General features: G+C 45.6%; 1 protein-coding gene across 1 annotated transcript in view; it reads right to left on the bottom strand.

The window, feature by feature from the left end:
* Positions 1-1,833, bottom strand: part of LOC114637636 (complement C1q and tumor necrosis factor-related protein 9) — a 12,453-nt gene extending 10,620 nt beyond the window's left edge. Inside the window, exon 1 of the mRNA XM_028785876.1 lies at positions 1,775-1,833. The gene's annotated coding sequence lies outside the window, so the exon portion shown is untranslated. The remainder of the gene's footprint in view (positions 1-1,774) is intronic.
* Positions 1,834-7,801: the final 5,968 nt, after the last annotated feature.

The raw sequence follows: 7,801 nt of genomic DNA, 5'->3' as shown, positions 1-7,801 counted from the left end.
GAGAGAGAGAGAGAGAGAGAGAGAGAGAGAGAGAGAGAGAGAGAGAGGGTTTAAAATTTTTTAAATGACTTTTAGAAAGACTAAGGTATCAGATACATTATGAAGATATTAATGTATGTATATTATCAAAAACTAGAAGTGAATATATACAAGTAGGCAAACATGTTAATGTACAGAATGAGGAGGTGGTAAGAGACTTTCCTGTGAGGAAAAATGTCTTTGTAGTGCTAGTTACACATTTGTAGCTACTTACTTTTATTATTTTAAATTGTTTGTGTGTGCACATAGACATAGACAGACAGACTGACAGACAGACAGACAGACAGACACACACACACACATACACACACACACACACACACACACACACCAATGTAAAGACCCTTTGGGACCGGCGCATCAGCCGTCCCTGGAGCTGGAGTTATAGGCCACTAGATGTGGGTGCTGAGAAATGAACTCTACTCTTCCTGGTGCTCTTAACCCCTGAGCCATCTCTCCAGCCCCTCTGTAACTAGACACTGCCATGCAAAAGATGGTGTCACCCTCTGGTGAAAGCTGCTGGGATACAGAAAGTGTTTCTGGAAGAGGAAACCCAGCTGTTTCCCTCAGTCACAAACAAACTCACTCCACCTCAGGCGACTGAGTTTTCTTAGAGCCAACACCCCACCATGAGTTCTCTACAGTCACTTCCGCTGCTGGACGCAGAAAGGACTGGTGGACTCTAGGTTGATTCTTCTGTGCTTTACCAGCATTCCTCCTCACTTCTCTCTTCTCTGTGAAAAGCCACTTGTGGCGTGGAGTGGTGGCTGATCCCCTAGTACCACGAGGCTGCTCACAGCTCTTGTAGATGATGGGACGCCCTTTCCTGGCTTCCGGTGTGGTACATACAGTTGCAGGCATAACATTCCACACATACATTTTTTTTAAAAAAAGTCATTTTTGGTACCTCTTTGGATTTTCTCTAGTTTACAGGCACATATTCTCAAACAGTCCAGATTTTTATGCCTCCCCCAAGCACTTCATACTCCTTATGCAGCCCCCAAACACTAAAATTTAACAGAAATCAAGGGAACAATCTTACTTTTCCCAGTCAGGGTCTTTCTATGCAGCTCAGGGCAGTTTAGAACTCATGGTCCTGCCCCAGCATTCCAAGTGCTGGGGACAGGTATGCTGCACCAGGCCAGCTTGTGAGCAATCTTCGCTGAAGCTCAGCTTGCTTGAGTGTCAGACAGACGGATGACATCCCTTACACTAAGTTGGCTTTATTTATTTCTCCCATGTACTTGATACAATGTTACAGTAAGCATCTTTTCTTCAACTTATACTGCTTTTCTAAACCATATAAATTAGCATACACACACACACACACACACACACACACACACACACATATATATATATATATATATATATACTCATTAAAATGTATAGCTGATAATCTATAAGCTTTTCTAGAAAGGTCTGTTATTCCTGTGATTTATCCTGTTTTTTATGCCTCCTCCTAGCTTCCTGTGTGTGTGTCTGTGTGTATGTCTGTGTGCATCTGTGTGTCTGTTTGACAGTTTCATACTGTAGCTCAGGCTATTGGTCCCAGAACTTACTCTGTAGATCAAACCTTCTGTGTCAGCCTCTCCAGTGTGACAGTACAGGCATGAAAAAAGTTTTAGAAGCAGATTACCTCTGTTCCAACCTAGAGCTTTATACCACACACAGTCACCTCAGAACCCAGATGTCTTCAACTGAATGTGAAAAAACTATCCGTTAGTGTACTTACCTGAACCCTGGAGTTACAGGCTGGATACTGGCACCGTGTAAATAGGGAACTCTCACACTGTAAATAAAATCAAGCCTTCCTGCCATAGAACTCCCCAGTGAACGTAAGTGCAGAATAGCAGGAAGGGGAGGGGACGGAGGGAGGCACAAGATGTCTTGGATTAGCTTCAGAAATCACAGCAACACTGGGGTCCAGTAGCATCCCTTCACAGCACCCAAGGGTGCTTTGTCCTGTTCTTCTTTGTCCTTTGAAATCAACTGAGGGGACTCCGGGTGTTCCAGGAGGTGGAATGTGGGAGAGATCCCCGCTGCAGGTTTCTGTTTTAATGTGAACAGTTCTCTCCTTGGCCTTGAGTCCATTGTGAGCGAGGAAGCAGGTGACAATGAGGAGAACCTTGACTGTAACCTGTGGTCTTTGCAATATGGACCAGCGAATGTAATCTGAGGTCTTTTCAGTACAGACCAGTGACTGTAACCTGCAGTCTTTGAAGCACGGACCAGTGACTGTAACCTGAGGTCTTTGCAATACAGACCAGCAACTGTAACCTGCAGTCTTTGCAGCACGGGTCATTAAGATCCCTTTGTTTACATAGAATTTTTAATAATTACAGTCACTGTTGCCTGTGACTCTCATCAAGGGCAAAACTAAATTTAAGGGCAACCTATGATTCAGTTAATCCTCCCATTGGTTTTCATGTCTCTGTAGAATACTGCTGGGCACTGCTAGCCAGGAGGAAAAGGACTTCAGATATGCTTTTGGGGGAAGGATGTTCATGAAGTAGCTCTCAGCCCTTGCGACTTCTAAAGCTCTAGATAAGGCCTGACGCTCCAGTGACCCTGCTCTGTCCTTTAAATATACCAAACTGTAAAATAAAGTTATCTTCTGCAGTTTGGGTATTTAGGGTATTTAGCTCAGTGGTAGAGTACCTTTCTAGCAAGCACAAGACCCTGGGTTCAGTCCTCAGCTTAAAAAAATAAAAATAAAAATAAAAATAAAAAAACCAGTTAGACAATAGTGGCACATAACCTTAATTCCAGCACTCAGGAAGCAGAGGCAGGTAGACCTCTGTGACTTTGAAGTTACCCTGGCCTTTATAACAAGTTCCAGGACAGCTACACAGAGAGGGTCTTTTTTTAAAAAAACAAAAAAACAAAAAACAAAACAACAACAACAACAAAAAACAACCAAACTAAAGTGAAAAAAGTTCCTTTCTCCACAAAAGGGACCCAGGAAGTCTGCCTGAGTCTCTGCTCATAGGCATTGCTGTAAGTGGGGGTGCAGTCAATAAACCACTGAGATAGCCTCTCCAGAGTTAGAAAGGTTTCTATTACAGGTGTGAGAGCGGGACAGCCAGAGGCATCTGAAGAGTCTATGGCAGGGAGAAAAAGAAGCCCACTGGCCAAGGCCAGGATAGAGAAGTTGCTGGGCTATGCAGAGAACAAGTAGCTAAAGGAGGGAACTAGAACAGCCCAAGAACTTAGAGCAGAGGAGATAGATGGTAAAGTCAGGATGCTAGTGTGGGTTTTGAAATGTGTAACAGGTACGCATGGATAGGAACTGAAGGATACACAACCACAAGTATGTGGTAAGGGAAGGGGTCCTTCCCGCCAGGTAGAAACCCCTTTCATGGGTTTCTGAGGAATGCTGCTTTGTCTATAGTCCACCCAGAGCTGAGCAAACGCTGTCATCTCAGGGTTATCCACTGCTTCTCGGGGAACTGAGGTTCCCACTGGACCTGACAATTACTCTTCTCTTCTGGGAACACCAAGCTTCAGCTTTTGGTGCACAGGATGTGGCAAATTACCAGCCCTAACATGTATAGTTTAGACCAGGCATGGGGCAGATGAGGGCTTTGTCTATCCCTTCCCTGACCTCCAGCCCACCGAGGAGCACACTGAAGCTCTGTAGCTTCTCCTGAGACGTGTCTAAACAGGCAGTCAAAAGTGTAGAAGTTTCAAGAGCATAAGAATACTGTTTTGTTCTGAGGGCAGGAGCTCAATCTTAGCAGCCATCTGGGGATGGGGTGTGCAGGTACTGGGAAGCCTCACCTGAGCAGAGCTTACCACACTCCACATTCACTCCTCAGCCCAGCAGACAGCCCTGGCAATGTACCCAAGAGGAGGTGGGACTGGATTTGGCAGCATCCATCAAGCTATGTAGCATCCATTGAGCACAGTCTGGCTTCTTTAGGTCTGACTACTACAGCCAAGTTCCCAAGTCCCTTCAATGTGCAGGGACCTCTGTGGTCACTCAGCATCAGGCTGCCACAGGCCCTTCTGCTTCCCTGGCCATGGGGAATCCTCCCCAGCTGTATTCCTAGTCCTGCCCTCTCTCCTGAGTTAGCAGGAACCAAGCCTGGCACACTGTTTACACTACTCTTCTGTCTCAGTTTATGGTACTTCTATTCATTCTTTTCATAAGAAGAGGACTTGGTCACCAGTGTCCCTTTCCTTCCCCAAGGCCTGCTGGGAGCACTGTGCAGCCTGCTAGGTTGTCTCCCTGGGCACCCCTCTGCCTCGGCTTTGAAATTTCTCTTCACCACAACCTACGTAGGCAATACGGGCCACAGCTGGCCTTAAGTTCTTCAGCCACATTGGGGAAAGTCAACTACCACCAGTGTCACAGGTCCTGGTCATTTGCTAAAGTGTAGGTGCACAGACACCGCATGGTCTCAGCTCTGACCAGGCAGAGGCACTGCACTGCTCTAGGCAAGCCCTGTGTGCTTGTCCACAGAACCCTTAGGAGTTAAGTGTGGGCCTAGACGTCTGTTAAGGGGAGGACTCCATTCTAGGGGCTGTCATGTGCCTATCTCACATCTCTGGTGCTACTGATGCAAGAACATCATTGGGTTTGTCTGGCCACATTCCTCCAAAGGGACATGGTGTCTCCTGTGCATACAGCAGACAACTAAAAAGGCTTGTTTCACCTCCTAACTCTTCTAAAGTACTTCCCCTTATGCTCCCTTCTGGGCATGACACCATCTTGGACCACCCTTACATTCCCAGGGCTGTCACTGTCACTTTTTGTCAGTGGACCCCGTGGTGGAGTGAGCAAGGGTACAAGTGGACAGATGATGCTGGGATTAAACACCAGAAAGCAAGAGGCAGCCTTGGCAACCCAGAGGAACCATGTTCTGATTAGTCACAGCAAACAATGGCTTGTTTACTGGGATTTTCTGAGCTTGCTAATGAGAGGAGGAAATTCTTACTCACCCCACACCCTGGGTGAGGGAGGCCAAGGCTGCAGGCTTACCTCCCAGTGAAGAGCCTTGCCAGCAGCTCTGACCACCCTAGGCATAGAGACCTGGTTACCCACATTGCATCACTCATGGAAAACAGCAATAGATTTAGCCTTCCAGGGCTAGGCAGTCACTCAGTGGTAGACGGCCTGCTTGATCTTGAGGGTAAGGGGTGGGGCAGCTCCCAGTTACATCTCCAAACCCACAAGAGGCTAACAAAACCCACCTCAACTGTCACTTGCTCTCTCTGGCTCATCTACCACTCTAATGGTGTTGGAAGTCCAGTGGCCCCTCTCCACTCCCCTCAGAGCCTTTCTCCAACGCCTTCCAGTGGTTCCTTCTCACCCATCAGGAATGAGTCTTCAGGAAGAAGCACCAAGCTCAAGGCAAGAAAGGATCTGTACATTCTAGGATTGGTTGCCTTTTTAAAATGTTCTTTTCTTGAGACATAGTCTCATATGGCTTAGGTTGACTTTGAACCCCTTATTGTAGCCAGAGAAAACTTCCTATCTCTACCTCCCAAGTGCTGGAATTAGAGGTATGTGCTTTCACATCCAGTTTTATGCAGTGCTGACAATCAGACCTAGCTCGGGCTTTGTGTCTGGCCCAGCCTGCCTCTTTCTGTATAATGTGTCTATCTTACTTTACTATTGAGATGTATCACTAGAACCAGTTTGGCAAATTAATTTTAATATACAGATACAAAATGACAAAAAGAGATTCACAGCATTTACAAGAAATCAAATAACAGTCTTTTTTAAAAAAACAACAACAACGACAAATCCTTCATTCAGCAAAAATGCACATCTAGCACACAGGTCCTATTTCAGGGTCAAAGCTAGCTCACCAGCTCAGCAGCGGCACTTGACGTACATGGACGACAGCACCGCGGCGTGGATTAGTTACCGTCAAAAGCATAGCCAAGATCGGCAAGTCACACACAGTGGGCACCAATAGGTACTCAAAAGGGGGACCAATTATTAAATTATAGAAGCGGCTCAAAGTACTTTCTAAATATAATTGGCAATGCCTGGGACAACAGTAAAGGCAATAATGGGGTTCACGGGGTGGCTAAGCAAATTTACATACATTATATGAGCTGATGGATCTTTCCCATCTCTAAGACTGGCTAGAAGTCTCTACTTACTTTGTCCTAAATCTTTCCAACGCCCCTTTCCCTGGCTCCTGTGAAGAAACAATCTGTGGGCACACTGTGCCCAGCATCCTGTCTGTCGGCTGCTGAAAGGCAATGGCTTCTATTTCGTGGCACTGGTTTGAGGACGATTCTGCTTTTCTTAACTGTGATGAAGCCACAATGCAGAAGCCATGCCCTGGACCCAGGGAACTCTCTCTGGCTGGGAAACAGGACTGACTTGTCCTGAGAAACATCAGCAATCCAGTACAGATTTCCACATGCCCATGATGCTGGAGTGAGCGCTAGTGCAAAAAAAAAAAAAAAAGAAAAAAAAGAAAAAAAAAGAAAAAGAAAGACTTGCGCTTTGAACCAGGTTTCGAATTAAATACAATTTTTGCTTTGCATGTAACAACAGCAACATAGGATGTAGAATCAGTCTTCAGTGGATTGGATAGTAAAAGGCACAGTAGTTAGAAATGGCATTCCATAGTGGTGGCGGCTCTCACCTGCAGAGGCGATCTACCATGCGGCAAGGAAGCTCAGAACAGGTGACAGCAGCTAGGGGGGGCAGCAAAGGCTCCTACGAGCCCCTGTCAGCTTCACACCATTCTCTTTTACTTTAGGGGACAGAGCCTGGAATGTTCTTTCTCTAGACTTTCAAGTGTTATGACTGCTTTTCACCTACCACATGGCGCCTACACGTTATAGGAACAATCTAAACCAGGAAGGCCTTCTCCATCACATTAACAGAGCCAGCAAATTCTGGAATGCTAAAAATAGAACAAATGAAACTTATCAAAATTTTAAATCACCAGTATTTTTTGGCCCATTGAGGAAGAGGGGGAAATGTCGTTTGCGAGCGGCAGGAGGTTCTCTGTTGTTTCTACCTCCTTCCAAAGTAGAGTGCATGCTTTAAACCAAGAAGGAAGTTTGGAGAACTGAAAGGAAAAACTACTAAAGGCCCTCCCTCGGCTTTGTGTATTTGGTAATAAAATGCATTCTGACATAGAGATTTTTTACAGAGTCAAAGGCTGGTACATCTTTTAAAAACACATTTGTTTTCAAAATCACTCAGAAATTCCAAGTACAAGTCACCTAGGACAGACTTTATTTGACCAAGCACTTCTCAGGCTGTGTAAAATCACCCGGGGCCAGCCCAGGTCTTGAATGTGACTTGATATAAACACGTCCTGATGTCCAGGATTGTTAGGAGGTCTGTGGAGGTAGGTGGGAACCGGAAGTTAGGGCAGCTGGGAAATCTATTTGGACTGGTCGCAAATATAACGTATTACTTCTTCACCGTCGTCAGCTGTAACAGTAAGTGGAGCCTGCAGCGAGGCTCTGAGTCAATTGGCATCCTCAGTGAAAATGCACAGGACCAACGACTATACACTTCTTTAAAGCAATTTTCATGTTAACAACACAACTGTGGGAATTGCTGCACATACACACTGGAGCAGAGAAAAGTACACAAAGAGTGGTTTCTAAAATATATGGTTACATTCTATTAGAAAACAAACAAAAAACCAACCAAACACAAACCAACCAACCAAACCTGTCAGTTATATAAATGCAGCTGAAGTTGATGCCCCCCCCTCTCTCTCTCTCACACACACACACACACACACACACACACACACACACACACACACAC

The sequence above is a fragment of the Grammomys surdaster genome, unplaced genomic scaffold (genome assembly GCF_004785775.1).
Source record: "Grammomys surdaster isolate TR1022 unplaced genomic scaffold, NIH_TR_1.0 125357, whole genome shotgun sequence".
Classification (NCBI taxonomy): Eukaryota; Metazoa; Chordata; class Mammalia; order Rodentia; family Muridae; genus Grammomys; species Grammomys surdaster.
Note: the sequence above shows the minus strand (reverse complement) of the source record. Positions and strands in the feature narration are given on the sequence as shown.